The following is a 15,049-nucleotide window of genomic DNA, read 5'->3' as shown; positions in this document are numbered from 1 at the left end:
GCTTAATCGGTCCTACCGAGATTGCAATGTAAACTCTCTGTTTCCTTTTCATAACATTTCGGTCTCACCGAAACGAGCGAATCGGTCCCACCGAGTTTACCTGACCAACTCTCTGGTAAGCTTATTACGAAAATCGATCTCACCGAGTTTGTGTAATCGGTCTCACCGAGATTACGTTATGCCCTAACCCTAACCATATCGGTCCTACTGAGTTGCATATCGGTCCCACCAAAAATCCTAACGGTCACTACATTTGCTGAATCGGTCCAACCGAGTTTATCAATTCGGTCCCACCGAGTTTGGCAAGTTGTGTGTAACGGTTAGATTTTGTGTGGAGGCTATAAATACCCCTCCACCTCCTCTTCATTCGTGGAGAGAGCCATCAGAATGAACCTACACTTCCAACCTACATTTTCTGAGAGAGAACCACCTACACTTGTGTTGAGTCCAAGATATTCCATTCCTACCATATGAATCTTGATCTCTAGCCTTCCCCAAGTTGCTTTCCACTCAAATCTTCTTTCCACCAAATCCATATCCTGTGAGAGAGAGTTGAGTGTTGGGGAGACTATCATTTGAAGCACAAGAGCAAGGAGTTCATCATCAACACACCATTTGTTACTTCTTGGAGAGTGGTGTCTCCTAGATTGGCTAGGTGTCACTTGGGAGCCTCCGACAAGATTGTGGAGTTGAACCAAGGAGTTTGTAAGGGCAAGGAGATCGCCTACTTCGTGAAGATCTACCGCTAGTGAGGCAAGTCCTTCGTGGGCGACGGCCATGGTGGGATAGACAAGGTTGCTTCTTTGTGGACCCTTTGTGGGTGGAACCCTCTATGGATTCGCGCAACCGTTATCGTTCGTGGGTTGAAGTCTCCATCAACATGGATGTACGATAGCGCCACCTATCGGAACCACGTCTCAAAAATCTCCGTGTCTCCAAATTTCCTTTGCACACTCCAAACCTTCGCATTTACATTCTTGCAAGTTGCATGCTTTACTTTCCGCTGCTCATATACTCTTTGCATGCTTGCTTGATATGTATTGTGTTTGTTAAACTTGTGCCAAAACTCCACTTTAACACAAAGAATTTAAAAACTGCAAGTTTTGATACTTAGTGTCTAATCACCCCCCTCTAGACACCTCTTCTCGATCCTTTCAGCAGGAGTCTAATCGGAATATGTCTATGTGCATATGCAGGCTTCACTGCTGGCCACTGCCGCACGTACTGCGGAGGTCACCACACTGAAGCAGGACCTTGAGCGGTCCAAGGAAGGGCTCGGCCTTACCAAGAGGCAGCTCGAAGAGAACAAAGGTAAGGGATACCCCGTCTGTATATTATAAGGAAAAATTTGGTTTTAGAATAATATGATTGCCATGAATTTTGCTAGGGGCCACGACAGAAGTGGCGGCCCTGCAGAAGGCACTATCCGAGGCCGAAGCAAAGCAGCCAAGGAGCGCATCGAGCGATAGAAGCAAGAGGCCCGAGTAGGCGAGGTGCAGCAAGAGCTCTAGGCTCTCACCAAGAAACATGAGTCCTTGGAGCTTGACTCTAAGACACAAGGGTCCGAGCTTGCGAAGGCCCTCGAAAGCGCACAACATGCCAAGGCCGAAGTCCAAAAGGCCCTCCGGGAAATTGAGGCGGTTAAGAAGATAGCGGCGGGTAAGGCATTCATTACGCAAAGCAAGCATGTGAAGGAAACTTTCTTTTTACTTACCCGAGTTCGGAGCTCTCCAGGAGCGTTCGCAGATTTACCCCGCAGTGGGTCGGATGCCGCGGAGTTCTACCGGGCTGAGGAGGGGAGCTCGACGGAGAAGTTGTTCTGGTCTTAGTATACTGGGACCAAACACCCAATGCCCTTGAGCGACCAGCTGAAGCAACTGGTTAAGCTTCACAAGGCAGCCGAACAGGCCATGAAGGGTCTTATAGTCCGGATATGGCCCGGCGAGCCCCTGCCTGATAGCTACTTCGGTCTGGTGAGGTGGCTTGTGAGTGCCTGCCCACGGCTTGAAGTCATAAAGTGGTCCGTCTGCATCGAGGGGGCGCACAGGGCTTTTGCCCGGGCGAAGGTGCACTGGGCGAAGATGGACGCCGGAGGGCAAGGAGCATCGCCACCCCGAAAAGTATTATTACAATGTCCTGAAGGGTGCTCGCCTTGTGGCAGAGGAATGTGCTAAGGATGTGATATTTGAATGAATGTACTCATGTGTTCCTATAATATGAAACGAGTTCATTTGCGCTATGCAACGCTTGTTAATTTAAAATATTACCTTCTGTGCGGCTGTTTATAAAATCTGAGAGTTGGCCAGTCGTCGGCTTCTGCCCCCATGTAACAAGTACCGAGGTGTTCGGGATAAACCTGAGCACTCTTTATCCCAATTTTGGGTCCTTCGAAGGAGGTGTTCAGCACAACGAACCAGGCAATCGGACTATAAAGCTTTATCACTCTCACTTAGCCATAGAAGTCTACAATTTTAAATTTTGGCGAAGCCCCTAGTATTCGGAAGGCCGAATTTGGGGCGCTATATACGCCTAAGTCGGGCAAGGCCGACTCCTCGCCCGAAGTGGAAAAAGTCTTTAAGGACTTGAGACCTCTCGAACAATGACCAACTCTCGCCTCATCATGACAGTCAATTTTCGGCTTTCTCTACTAAGGTGCTTGTCCGGAAGAACCGAGACACAATCGCAGTAGTTCTCCCAGTGCTACCTTAGCCGATAATGCGGAACGTAAGGTACCAAAACATGGGAGCCGGGCAAGCCCAACTATTGACCCAAGACATGATTCGGAGCTGATGCATATAATGCTATAAGTTCGGGGTGCCGCATTGTCGAAAGTGTTCGGACTTATCACGCCATGTTATGGGGTATACTGAAGCCCCTGGCGCATTGGTCGTACCAGAATGTACGGGTGCAATTTGTCGTAAATAAGGAAACAAGGAAAAGAAAGAAAAAGAGAGGGGAATGCAATAATAGGCTAACGCTATGCATTGTTATTAAATAATACGCCAAAGCGTATAGATACAAGTAGTGCAATAAGCAAAAAATAGGACCATTTGACATGTCCTATCCAAGGGCAAGCTGCGTACGGGTATGTAAAACAGGTATTTTGATCATTATCAGAGACCACATGGGGATTCCTTTGTACGTCAGACTGTCTTGCTTCCTTGGTATTTCCTTACTGCGATGAGTCCAACAATTAGACTGCCGGTAAGGGTTTCCAGAGAGTAAATTCCTGAAAGAGAAAAAATGAGAAAGGTATACAGCCCCTGGGGCGGTTGAGCCGCATTGTGGGACGTGCTGTAGTTGTGCCTCCGCCTATGCGCATGGTATCTTGAGTGCGTAGTTATGTATGCGTGGCACGGATTTTGCCGCTTGACTGGGACTAGGACAAAGGGTGAATTGCTAGTCGAGCTCGAAGCGTGCCTGCTGATCCGCTTGCGGGGTGCTCCGGACTCGCTTGAAGGTATCCGGGGACTTTTTCGCCGAATTGGCGGTTTGCCTAATAAGGCTGCTTTGCGCTTCTGCTGCGAGGGCCGTAGTGTGCTCCTCAATGTGGAGCGAGCGCTATGTGTTTCCATTAACTGTTATAACCCCGCGTGGTCCTGGCATTTTGAGTTTGAGGTATGCATAATGTGGTACCGCATTGAATCTGGCAAATGCGGTTCATCTGAGCAGTGTGTGATAGCCGCTGCGAAAGGGGACGATATCGAAGATTAACTCCTCGCTTCGAAAGTTGTCCGGAGACCCGAAAACCACTTCCAGTGTGATTGAGCCCGTGCAACAGGCCTCTACACCTGGGATTACACCTTTAAAGGTGGTCTTGGTGGGTTTGATCCTCGAGGGGTCTATGCCCATTTTGCGCATTGTATCCTGATAGAGCAGGTTCAGGCTGCTGCCACCGTCCATGAGGACTCGAGTGAGGTGAAATCCGTCAATGATGGGGTCAAGGACCAATGTGGCAGATCCCCCGTGATAGATACTAGTGGGGTGGTCCCTGCGATCGAAGGTGATCGGACAAGAGGACCATGGGTTGAACTTTGGGGCGACTGGCTCCATCACGTAGACATCCCTTAGTGCACGCTTCCGTTCCCTCTTGGGAATGTGGGTTGCGTATATCATGTTCATCGTTTTGACTTGTGGAGGGAACCTCTTCTGTCTTACTGTGTTCGGCGGCCGAGGCTCCTCCTCGTCGTTGCTACACAGCCCCTTGTCCTTGTTTTCGGCATTCAACTTGCCAGCCTGCTTGAACACCCATCACTCTCTGTTGGTGTGATTGGCTGGCTTATCGGGGGTGCCGTGAATTTGACACGAGCGATCGAGTATGTGGTCCAAACTGGATGGGCCCGGATTGCTTCTTCTGAATGGCTTTTTTCGCTAACCAGATTTAGAGCCACTGAATCCTGCATTGACTGCCGTGTCTTCGGCATTATCGCCGTTGTTGCGGTGCTTGTGTCTATTGCCACGTGGTCTGCTGTTAGTATCTTTGGCATCTGAAGTGCCAGGATTCCTTGACGTGTTGTTGCTGCGAGCCAGCCAGCTGTCCTTGCTCGCGCAATAGCGGGTCATGAGTGTCGTGAGGGCTGCCACGGACTTCGGCTTCTCTTGGCCGAGGTGTCGGGCGAGCCACTTGTCCCGGATGTTATGTTTAAATGTCGATAAGGCCTCGGCATCCGAACAGTCGACGATTTGGTTCTTTTTAGTTAAGAACCGAGTCCAGATTTTCCTGGCCGATTCCCCAGGCTGTTGGGTTATGTGGCTCAAGTCATCAGCATCTGGTGGTCGCACATAAGTGCCCTGGAAGTTGTCAAGGAATGCATCTTCTAAATTCTCCCAACTGCCAACGGAGTTTGCTGGCAAGCTATTCAGCCAGTGTCGAGCTGGTCCTTTGAGTTTTAGTGGGAGGTACTTGATGGCATGTAGATCATCACCGCGTGCCATGTGGATGTGGAGGAGGAAATCCTCGATCCATACTGCGAGGTCTGTTGTGCCATCGTATGACTCAATGTTCATGGGTTTGAATCCTTCTGGGAATTCATGATCCATTACTTCATCGGTGAAGCATAGGGGGTGTGCGGCGCCTCTGTGTCAGGCTATGTCACGACGCAGTTCATATGACTCTTGTCTGCTGTATTCGGCCCGGCCGGATTTGCTTTTAGTGTATCCGGTGTGACGATCATCGTCACGCGTTGGGGTGTGACCCAGTGATTTGTAGATCGATCTTGTATGCCCTGCTTTGTTTTCCAATACATCTCGCAGGTCCCGCGTGTTGCCCCGGGCCTTGGTGTTTTTGGTTGTCTGGCAACGGGGTGCAGGCTGGACTTCAGGTTGATATGCCCCTCTATCTCGGACACGAGGTGGCCGATCTACTGCATCATACGCTGGTGATGTAGGTTTTAATGCTTCCTCCTCGAGTTGGGGTAGCAACCTGCGCTTTGGGTAACTCTTGGTTGGGCGTTTGAGTTCGTATTCCTCGGCCGCAAGGACTTCAGTCCATCTGTCCGCTAGCAGATCTTCATCAGCTCGAAGCTGTTGTTGCTTTTTCTTCAGGCTGTTTGCTGTGGCTATAAGCCGGTGCTTGAAGCGCTCCTGTTCGACGGGATCCTCAGGCACGACAAATTCTTCGTCGTCGAGACTCACCTCGTCTTCAGAGAGAGACATGTAATTTTCATCCTTTGATTCTCCGTCTGCTGCCTGTTCTGGAGGGCTAGCTTGGCATCCTCCCGCTCTAGGTCTGGCTGGAGGGGATTGTCATCTTCGGCACTATCCGGAGCGTTATTATCTCTTGTGCCGGTATCGCTGCTTTTGCTATGGTGGGACTTAGAGCGGGTCCGCTGACGTCTGTGCTTGTATTGCTTCTTGGGGGGATTATCCTCCGCTGTCTTATCGCCATCGCCTTCTTTGGGGGTGTCCACCATGTATATATCATATGATGAGGTGGCAGTCTAGCGCCCTGCGGGCGGTGGTTCTTGTTCGTCTCCTGCATCATCGTCCATACCGTCAATGTCTTCGGAGCCAAAGTCGAGCATGTCGATTAAATCGTCGATAGTGGATACTAAGTGGGTGGTGGGTGGGCAGCGAATTTCTTCGTCGTCCGCATCCCATTCTAGCCCGACATAGTTCGGCCAAGGGTCTCCAGACAGGGAGAGAGACCTCAAAGAGTTTAGCACGTCGCCAAAGGGCGAGTGCTGAAAGATATCCGCGGAGGTGAACTCCATGATCGGTGCCCAATCGGATTCGATAGGCACGGACGCAGGCGGCTCGGAGCCCATGGTCGGGGACGAATCCAACGGTTCGACAACACGGGTCTTGTAGGAGGTGAAGTCAGTATTCGGCTCTATCGCCACTGAGTGTGTAGCCTCCGTGGCGGGGTCCATCCACCCGTCCTCACATGGCGCAATTTGTTCCGGATTAAGGGCCGGAGTGGTTGCAGATGTGATCTCCCGGACACTGTCCGACGACAGAGTTAAGTCATGCCCGTCGTGACTGTGTGGCACACCTGACATGGGCTCGAATCCGTCAAAGATCAAGTCTCCATGGATGTCGGCAGTATAGTTGAAGTTTCCAAACCTGACCTGATGGCCAGGGGCGTAGCTCTCGATCTGCTCCAGATGGCCAAGCTAGTTGGCCCGCAGTGCGAATCCGCCAAATACGAAGATCTGTCCAGGGAGGAAAACCTCACCCTGGATCGCATCATTGCCGATGACCGAAGGAGCCATAAAACCATGTGGTGACGACACAGTGGAACTCTCAATGAAAGCACCAATGTCGGTGTCAAAACCGGCGGATCTCGGGTAGGGGGTCCCGAACTGTGCGTCTAAGGCGGATGGTAACAGGAGGCGGGGGACACGATGTTTACCCAGGTTCGGGCCCTCTCAATGGAGGTAATACCCTACTTCCTGCTTGATTGATCTTGATGATATGAGTATTACAAGAGTTGATCTACCACGAGATCGTAGAGGCTAAACCCTAGAAGCTAGCCTATGGTATGATTGTTGTTGTCCTACGACTAAGCCCTTCGGTTTATATAGACATTGGAGGGGGCTAGGGTTACATAGAGTCGGTTACATGGGAGGAGATCTACATATCCGTATTTGCCAAGCTTGCCTTCCACGGCAAGGAGAGTCCCATCCGGACACGGAGCAAAGTCTTCAATCTTGTATCTTCATAGTCCAACAGTCCGGCTAAAGTATATAGTCCGGCTATCCGAGAACCCCTAATCCAGGACTCCCTCACTGGGCTAACAGGACTCCGGTGAACCGGGCTGTAGCAGGCTAGGCAGGACTCCAGATGTCACCGCGTGAAATTTCCCCAAAGGGACAGACACAGGAACGAAGTGAATCACATGCCGGAAGTCAAGTGTTCCGGAGCAGTAGTGCTGGGCTAGCAGGACTCCGGTGAACCGGGCTGTAGCGGACTACTATGCCTCATGGAAGCACAAGACTACATTTCCCCATAAGAGAGGCTACCAAGGATAAACAACTAGGTTGTCGAATCCCACACATACCAAGCATTTCAATCATACACACAATATGCTCGATATGTGTAAATACAACATGGCATCACAACATAACTCTACGACTCAAGTATTTATTCATTAGGCTCCGAGGAGCCAAGTATTACAAACATGGTCTCATGACCCAACATACAGAGCATACAAGCATCAAGCGGAAGCATAACATGTCTGGTTACAGACAACTACAAATGAAAAAGGCTGAGAAGCCTGACTATCTACAAGACCCTCCCGAGGGTACAAGATCGTACCTGAGGTAATAAGCTAAACGTCGAAGTCCACACGAAACTACTAGCGAGACTGACGTCTCTCTGCAAAACATAAAATAGTCAAACGTGAGTACAAATGTACCCAGCAAGACTTACATCAGAACTAGGTACATATGCATCAGTATCAACAAAGGGGGTGGTGGAGTTTGACTGCAGCAAGCCAGCTTTGACTCAGTGGCTATCCTAAACTATGACTGCAAGTAACTCTTTGAGGTGGCGCACACGAGTTCACATATTCACCATACCAATACACCACTATAGATCCGCTCCCGTCTCCCTATGAGAAGGACATCCATAGCACTCACGCTTATCTTGCGAGTTTTAGAGTATCCACTTTCACTTGTCTATGAACTGTACAGGCAACCCAGAAGTCCTTTACCGCGGACATGGCTATTCGAATAGATCATTTATAACCCTGTAGGGGTGTACTTCTTCACACATGTTTCCACCACTTAGCGTCTGCACATGACATGTGCTCGACAGACTTCAAGCGAAAGCCGACGTGGGTGTAGACCATGATCTGACTAACCACACAAGTCTCTAGTCCAGGTTTATCGCCTATTCCATCCGCGAGGAGATCCAGCCGGGGTTTCACTCACAGCCACAAACGATGTGTGCAGGGTTCCCGAGACACCAAACGAGCGCCCGGTACACCGTGCCATGGTGTATCTACCGCATCATAGCCCACCCCTAGGGTCAGTCCTACACACGGCCTCCAACACATATCTTACAAACACATAAACTAGTTGCAACTCCTAGACAGAGGACAGGGGCGGCTAATAAGTTGAGCGGGGTCATATTTCAAGGCCAAACGTGTGGTAGTAGCTGTTCATGGATCACAAACACAGAACTCAGTTCCTGAGGAGGGTTTCAATGAGACAACCCACCATGTACTCCTACATGGCCTCTCACCGCTACCTTTACCAAATCGTGTTCACACACTTAGCTCACACACAGTAGGACATGTTCATCACCATTCCAATTCATCCCTGATGAATCAGACCTGACTCAACTCTAAGCAGTAGCAGGCCTGACAAACAAGCATGAATGAGTAGGCACATCAGGGCTCAAACAACTCCTACTCATGCTAGTGGGTTTCATCTATTTACTGTGGCAATGATAGGTCATGCAAAGGAAAGGGGTTCAACTACCGCATCATGTAACAGTTGAAACGTTGTTGTCCTAATGCAGAAAAAGAGAGCAGGAGCGAGAGGGTGGGATTGTATCGGAATGAACAAGGGGGTTTTGCTTGCCTGGCACTTCTGAAGATAGTATAGCTCTTCATCGGTGTCATCGAACTCATTGTCGAAACACGTCTATCGAGAGGGGACAACCACCGGCAACAGAGAAGGAACACAATCAATGCAATGCACAATATGATGCATGATAATGACATGACAATATGCTGTGATTTGAGCTAATGCAACTAGCAATGATTTAAATGAAGTTGGTTTGAGCCAAAGGTTCAAATTCAAACTCCATGTGTGATTATTTAAATGCCAACATTTGATTTGACCTGATCAGCAGGCACAAGTTGCTCCAACATACATGGAAATAGCATAAATGGATAGATTGGATTTTTTGATCATTTTTCATATATAATTTATTTCATTTGGAGTTACGGTTTATTTTCTATGAATTTTGGAAGTTTATATCATTTTCTAGAATTTCCTGGTTATTCTAATTTAAACTAAATCCAGAAATGACTTATTGCGTCAGCGTGATGTCAGCATGACGTCAGCAGGTCAACAACGCCAGACCAGGTCAAACCTGACGGCTAGGACCCATGCATCAGTGTCTTAGGGCTGGTTGGGTGGATGACAGGTGGAACCGGTCAACGCTGACTTGACCAAAGTCAAAGCTGACATGTGGGGTCCACATAGATTAGCACTAATCTAAACAGGAAAATTAGACTAACCTAATTAGGTTCTGGGACCCACATGTCATCAATAGAGGGCACTAACTAAACAGGATTAGCACCTAACCTAATGGTGCCATGTCAGCACGGCCGGAGTTAAGCCGCCGACGAGGTGCTGCGGCAGCAGGGTGCTTCGGAAAACCCCTGTGATGCACCGTTTGAGGCGGCGTTTGGTCCTACATGCTCCTAGGAGCGAGCTACGTTGACCGGTGGTGGTGGCAGGAGCTGCGGTGGTTAGGATCGACGGCGGCGACCAAAACAGCGGCGACCGGAGTTCAAATGGGGTCAGGTTCGTCGTTACACGGCACGGTGAGATCATCTGAGGGGCTCTACGTGTTCCTGGGGTCACCAAGAGCACTCCGGTGCAATGAACGCCGGCCATGGTGGCGGCCGGAGCTCGGAGCTCTCGGGGATGCTGCTAGGGTACGCGGGAGATGGCTAGAGCAAAGGGGAAAACGAATAGGAGCTCACAGCGGATCCTATGGCGTCGATGGCGAACTCGGGGAAGAGCTGGAGCAGGCGAAACAACGGTGGCGGTCTAGGCGGCTGAAGCTCGAAGAAGAGGTCGGGGAAGCCACTGTAGGGCGCATCCGCTCGTGTGGCTTGGCGGAGACAGTGTAGAGGTCGGCGGCGGAGCTTCTTGGCGCGTCGGAGAGGCGTGTGGAGGCCGCCGACCATGGTGGTGCTCGTCGGTGGCGGCGGGTGTGTTCGGTGGTGCCGCACGGAGAGCAGAGGAGGGGAAGGGTCCAGGGGAGAGAGGGGAGAGGTGCAGCAGGGGTGTGCGTGGCGACGTTACAGGAGGCCAGGGGAAGCAGGCAACCAGGAGGTGGCGCAACGCGTACGCGCGGGCGGTGGCCACACGCCCTCCTGCCCTCTGGCACGAGGTTGAGGACGACTGGCAGAGCCAGGTAGGCTGGGCCGGCTGGAGGAGTTTGGCCGGGTAAGTGGGCTGCCACGTAAACTCTCTCTCTCTCTGTTTTTCCCTTTCTGTTTTTGTTTTATATTTATTTCTTTCTGTTTTGATTTAGTTCATAAACCAAATCATTTTTGTAGATTCTGAAAATTATCATGTGGCTACATACAATATATTCAGAGCCACTCACCATTTTCCAGAATTATTGGATCATATTAAATATATAGCAAATATAAATCCAATGCAAATAATTATTGGGTTAACTCAAATGGCCAAAATAAATATTTCTGTCTCCTAAAAATATTGGTTTGAATTTTACCTCTGTCTAATATTTTCATAGGAAAACAGGAACATTTTTTTGGATCTATTTGAAGCAATTTTTATCTTGATCATTTTTGGAATGATTTCTAAGGCTTTCACATATCCCCAATTCAAATTTATTTAAAAATTTAAACAAGATGCTCACATGAAAGCTAGCCTTGGTCATACTAGAACTAGGGATGTCACAGGGGAAGAGTGCGTCCATGTACCCTCGTAGATCGAAAGAGGAAGCGTTAGTTTAACGCGGTTGATGTAGTCGAACGTCTTCTCGATTCAACCGATCAAGCACCAAACGTACGACACCTTCGAGTTCTGCACACGTTCAGCTCGATGATGTCCCTTGAACTCTTGATCTAGCAAAGTGTCAGGGGAGAGTTCCGTCAGCACGACGGCATGGTGACGGTGATGGTGAAGTGATCCGCTCAGGGCTTTGCCTAAGCACTATGTGAATATGACCGAAGGTGTAAACTATAGAGGGGGGCGCCGCACACGGCTTGGAACAATTGGTGTGTCTTAGAGGCGCCCCTACCCCTGTATATAAAGGATGGAGAGGGGAGGAGGCCGGCCCTAGCCGCGCCCCAAGTGGGAGGAGTCCCACTTGGGCTCCTAGTAGGATTCGCCCCCTTCCTTTTATCGAAGGGGGAAAGGGGGAAGGAGAGAGAGAAGGAGAAGGAAAGGGGGGGCGCCGCCCACTCCCTTTGTCCAATTCGGACTCCTCCCTTCGGTGGGGCGCGCCACCCCTTGTGGGCTGGCTTGCCTCCCTCCTTTGGCCCATATGGCCCATATCTTCCCCCGGGGGTTCCGGTAACCCCCCCTCCTCGGTACTCCGATATGTACCCGATACAATCTGAAACACTTTCGGTGTCCAAATACTATCATCCAATATATCAATCTCTACCTATCGACCATTTTAAGACTCCTCGTCATGTCCGTGATCTCATCTGGGACTCCGAACAACATTCGGTCACCAAATCACATAACTCATATAACACAAATTTTCATCGAACGTTAAGCGTGCGGACCGTATGGGTTCGAGAACTATGTAGACATGACCGAGACATCTCTCTGGTCAATAACCAATAGCGGAACCTGGATGCTCATATTGGTTCCTACATATTCTACAAAGATCTTTATCGGTCAAACTGTAATGACAACATACGTCATTCCCTTTGTCATCAGTATGTTACTTGCCCGAGATTCAATCGTCAGTATCTTCATACCTAGTTCAATCTTGTTAACGGCAAGTCTCTTTACTCATTCCGTAATGCATCACCCCGCAACCAACACATTAGTAACATTGCTTGCAAGGCTTATCATGATGTGCATTACCGAGAGGGCCTAGAGATACCTCGATCTATGCCAACTCAACAAACATCTTCGGAGATACCTGTAGAGCATCTTTATAATCACCCAGTTACGTTGTGACGTTTGATAGAACCCAAGGTATTCCTCCGGTATTTGGGAGTTGCATAATATCATAGTCAAAGGAATATGTATAAGTCATGAAGAAAGCAATAGCAATAAAACTTAACGATCATTATGCTAAGCTAACGGATGGGTCTTGTCCATCACATCATTCTCTAATGATGTGATCATGTTCATCAAATGACAACTCATGTCTATGGTTAGGAAACTTAACCATCTTTGATCAACGAGCTAGTCTAGTAGAGGATTACTAGGGGCACTGTGTTTTGTCTATGTATCCACACGTGTACCAAGTTTCCGGTTAATACAATTCTAGCATGAATAATAAACATTTATCATGATATAAGGAAATATAAATAACAACTTTATTATTGCCTCTAGGGCATATTTCCTTCATTCACCTCCTGCAAGGCTATTTGCTAGGCCTCCAAAGCCAAAGTTCTCAGATGCTGCACTTAGACTCATTGCTTCTAAGCCATCCCTGAAGATGTGGCTGGTTAAGAAGAATTAACTTTCTTTTGCAGGGAAAGGTCTCCAACGGGAAATCGAAGGCTTCTGACGCTAATGCTGGGGACCTAAAACATCTTGTGGGACGCAAGATAAAATGCCAAAATCGTCTTACTATGTATTTTGCCCCGGTGTTTCTTGACAATCATCCTATGTACCCAAACAAGGATCTGTACTTTGATAGTATGCTTGTTCGTCAAATGTTTATGCTTCACACTTCTCTTTGTGAAGCATATCCCCCTGACTGCACTGTAGGGTATGGCTCCAAAGGCTACTGAGTGGATTATGGATAGTGGATGCATTAACCACATGACTGGTGACCGAAGTCTTCTTATGGATTCAACCCTACGTCCGGCTGACAAAAGTCACATCACATTTGCTGACACCGGTAAAAGCAAGGTATTTGGCCTAGGTCGAGTTACAATCTCAATGGATCAGCACATGGATAAAGTGATGCTTGTTAAATCCCTTGGTTTCAACTTAGGGATTTTTATTTCTATGCCCCTGGTTCCTTAGTTCTACTCATTCATCCCCATGCCCTTAACTTTTGCTCACTTTTCCCCACTCCCTTGCCCGAAACCCTCAGGACTGGTCACAACAGATGTTGTCGTCAGGTCAATGGCTTGACTGTTAACTCTGACGAGTGGGGCCGCGTAGGGAGGAGTGCACATTTTGACCGTTAGGTGGTAACCAGTGGCGCCGCGAAACTGACACTCACTATAACCTGAATCAAATCCAGTCGCTCCCGCGCCGCCCCCTCCGCCACCATCGTGTCGCCTCCGCCACAGTCGTGTCACCTCCGCCACATCCACCCTCTCTCCCCATCTAGGATTAGGAAGCGATGTCGGGGGGCACCCTGTCCGGCCCATCAATCGTGCAGATGATTGGGTCGAATCAGAGGCTGATAATTCATGGATTCCACCTGGGTAAGCATCATTTTCCTCTCAAATTGATTAGGAGATCCGTAAATTAGGCTGTATTTGACCACCGTTGGCGTGAATCAGTGCAATTTATCTAAAAAATTGGCCAAACTGCCCCCTTTATCTTATTTCAATCGAATAGGGTTGACCCTGCGCTTGCTTTTTGGCTGGCGGTTAGAATGGAAACTAGCGAGCTGCATGGAACTAAACCATGTATGATTTCTGGATTTTTCTATCCTAAAGTGGTAGAAACCAGCATTTCGTTCAGAGATTTCCGCGAGGCACTTTGTTGTGAGTATCTGTGGATCCCTGCCGATGTTGTTGAACTGAGATATTTCGACAGTATCGAGCATAGATTTGTCCCATTAACTTGTGATGAGTGTCGGTGTCAAAACCGGCGGATCTCGGGTAGGGGGTCCCGAACTGTGCGTCTAGGCCGGATGGTAACATGAGACTGGGGACACTTTGTTTAACCCAGGTTCGGGACCTCTCGATGGAGGTAAAACCCTACTCCTGCTTGATTAATATTGATGATATGGGTAGTACAAGAGTAGATCTACCACGAGATCAAGGAGGCTAAACCCTAGAAGCTAGCCTATGGTATGATTGTGTATGGAGTTGATTCTTCTACGGACTACAACCCTACGGTTTATATAGACACCGGATAGGGTTAGGGTTACATAGAGTCGGTTACAATGGTAGGAGATCTTGAATATCGCATCGCCAAGCTTGCCTTCCACGCCAAGGAAAGTCCCATCCGGACACAGGACGAAGTCTTCAATCTCGTATCTTCGTAGTCCAAGAGTCCGGCTGAAGGTATAGTCCGGCTATCCGAACACCCCCTAATCCAGGACTCCCTCAGTAGCCCCTGAACCAGGCTTCAATCACGACGAGTCCGGCGCGCAAATTGTCTTCGGCATTGCAAGGAGGGTTCCTCCTCCAAGTCATCGTAGAAGATTGTAGTCACCAAGAATAGTGTTCGGCTCTGTTAAATAAGTTTCCACATATTGTCGTAGAGAGAATAACACAAATCAAATCTGCTGACGTACTTTGTAGTGCGCCATCACACTACAGCCAAGCCCTTTTAGTTGAATCATTTTTACTTTTCCACCTTAGCATGTTTTGCGAGATGGTTTCCTTGGCACGTCTTGTCAAAGCAGAGATCGTGTACCCTTTTTACGGTATTCTCATCAATACGGGCGTGGGTAACCAAACCGCGCCATTTATTACGACGTTCGGAAGGCAAGTGAGTTTTATTAGGCAAGTGGG

The sequence above is a fragment of the Triticum aestivum genome, chromosome 5A (genome assembly GCF_018294505.1).
Source record: "Triticum aestivum cultivar Chinese Spring chromosome 5A, IWGSC CS RefSeq v2.1, whole genome shotgun sequence".
NCBI classification, from domain to species: domain Eukaryota; kingdom Viridiplantae; phylum Streptophyta; class Magnoliopsida; order Poales; family Poaceae; genus Triticum; species Triticum aestivum.
The sequence above is the reverse complement of the archived record's forward strand: the minus strand, read 5'-3'. Positions refer to the sequence as shown.